This window comes from Cupressus sempervirens, chromosome 11 (assembly GCF_028749045.1).
Source record: "Cupressus sempervirens isolate cs-2001-9-10 chromosome 11, ASM2874904v1, whole genome shotgun sequence".
Classification (NCBI taxonomy): Eukaryota; Viridiplantae; Streptophyta; class Pinopsida; order Cupressales; family Cupressaceae; genus Cupressus; species Cupressus sempervirens.
The window spans coordinates 138897805-138900177 of NC_143128.1; the positions used below are offsets into that span (position 1 = coordinate 138897805).

The 2373-nt window shown below is 29.9% G+C and overlaps 1 non-coding gene across 1 annotated transcript; it reads right to left on the reverse strand.

The window, feature by feature from the left end:
• Positions 1-1258: 1258 nt before the first annotated feature.
• LOC149528586 (U2 spliceosomal RNA) lies at positions 1259-1454 on the reverse strand. Its single transcript, XR_016359400.1, has one exon. It is a non-coding gene; the product is annotated as a U2 spliceosomal RNA (small nuclear RNA).
• Positions 1455-2373: the final 919 nt, after the last annotated feature.

Below are 2373 nucleotides of genomic sequence, written 5' to 3' on the forward strand. Positions count from 1 at the left end.
CTACATCAATCCATCTTATGATATTTCTATCAAGATTCTAGCGTATGATTTTATTTGGCTCTCAAGTATTCCTCTCATGACAATAGTCGAACACTTTTCATGAAACATGAATCAAGTACCACTTAAACATATAATTTTACTTTTCAAATCAAATTAGTTTTCCAATATATATGTCATTTTCTAATTCACTATTTCACTTTTAAAATCAAACTCACTTATCCAACGTCCATTAATAGTAGTTATAAGGAAACTAGTGAAGCTCTTTTCATAACAAGAAGAGTTAAGTGCCTCAAAGACTAAAAAATAAAACTTTAATAGAACATCCTAACAAAGAAAAGGTCTATAGGGGAAAGTACCCACTAGTTGCTCAAGATGTTATTTCTATTGAGGAGGCGGGTGATATTGAGACTTTTTGAGAAAGCTGGTGGTTGTATGTCCAGATTATTTTATTCATCATTTCAATTTACATGACTAAATAATAATAAATATTATGATTGACAAATGATAAACAAAAAGTATAAGCTGGTGAAGTATCCTTTTTTGGGAGTGGTATATGGAAGACTATTAGTACATTCTTTTAATGATATACAATAATAATAATTGAAATGTCAACATGACATTAAAAAAAAAGTCAATACTTTCCTACTTCTTGGTCCCTAATTTTGCAAGCATCTATCTATCCCTTGACATTTTGGGATTTTTGAGTTGTTGAGTATGGTTATATAATGATCTCTACTAGGATTTAGTTGGAGAGGAAAAATACACCTTCAATGTTTGGATGAATGCTATTGACATATTCTCAAAGTGGTCTCCCCTAAAACCCATATTTGAGTTGAGCAATCCTAAAGTTGAATAGAGGATAACACATGAAATATAGGTTAAAAACCTCTAAGGATGGGAAAAGTTAGAAGTGCAAGGTATAAATGTCAGGCCTTGAGTTGCCATTGAATCTCATAGAAGAAGAATTGCAAGAAACCAAATCCAAATGAAATGATGTTGCGTAGGCATCCAATTTTTTTAACTCAAGCTATGTTTAGCTTCCACACAAGCAAGAAAATGTCCTTTATTTCTATATTCCTTCTCAGTTAACCAAAAAGAACTAAAACCTTGTAGGCCTATATAATACCAAGTAACAAGCAAACATTACGTATGAAAACCAAGAACATCATTTAACCAGGCAAAACAGAGAGAATAGTTTATCTTCGAAGAAAGCATAAAATGTACATACCATCTATTATTTATGGATTGATTTAGTGGTGTGGGGTGTGCTAGGATTTTGCTGTAGTGCAATATAGAAGTGACGCTAGAAAGATCTGATAGCAAGCTACCAATGTGATCCTTCCCCCTTAAGAAATTAATTTAATATCATGTGGTTCATTGAACCAGGTATCAAATATTAAACTGATAAGAACATATACTACACTTGATCTTAGCCAAAAGGCTAAGAAAGGTATGCTTTACATTGTTTCTCCCTTCATTATTTATACCTCTTTTTCATCTCTTTAGGCTACCGTTGTTGCATGTGGGATAAACAATGTTTTTGAAATAAAAAGAAACCAAAAACAAGGGGGTTGGCCCTTACAACCAAAAAGTTGGTAATCAGCACATTATCAATACTAGCACATTACTAGCAAAGAGCAATAGAGAACCTTAACAAAAATAACTAAAGTTCCATTAAGCCACAGTAAACCATATGCATGTTACCAACCAGCATAATAATATGAACAAAACCACCTAAACTATAGAAGCAATCCAATAAGTCTATCATACTATGAGAGTTCATCATAAAAAATGTTGACATAACCATGCCAACCCAAGTCCAAGAAACAATTAAAAACTAGCAAAACTAGAAAACTTAATTAACAGTTATAAACAATGTTATATCTGCATAGAGAATGCTTTTAGTTCATCCATATTCAATTAAAATTATAATGTGTGAATCGTTTCTCAATATTAAATTCCTTCATGATATTGAAAAATAGAGCTTATGTTAATGTGATAAGTAATGCAATTTAATAAAGATGTTTAACAAATTGTATTATAAAAGTTAGGATATTGGAAATTAAAAAAGGTGGAAGTATTTAGTTATTTTTAATATTTAAGAATTAGTTTTTAATTATTTTAGGTAAGAGCTTATAATACTATGGTAAATTGTGAGCTTCTTATTGGGGGGATCTTAGATATAAAAAAATAAAAAATAAATTTTTATCATATTGAAATAATTTTTTGAATGGTGGTTTTGATTTTTTTTTGCTTTTTTTGGATGCATATAAAATAAACTAATAATTTTTTTATTAAGTTATTTTTATTTGGTTAGAAGTAATTCCATGAGTGTGAGAATGGATCAAATTGATTAAATGATTTGCAGGTATG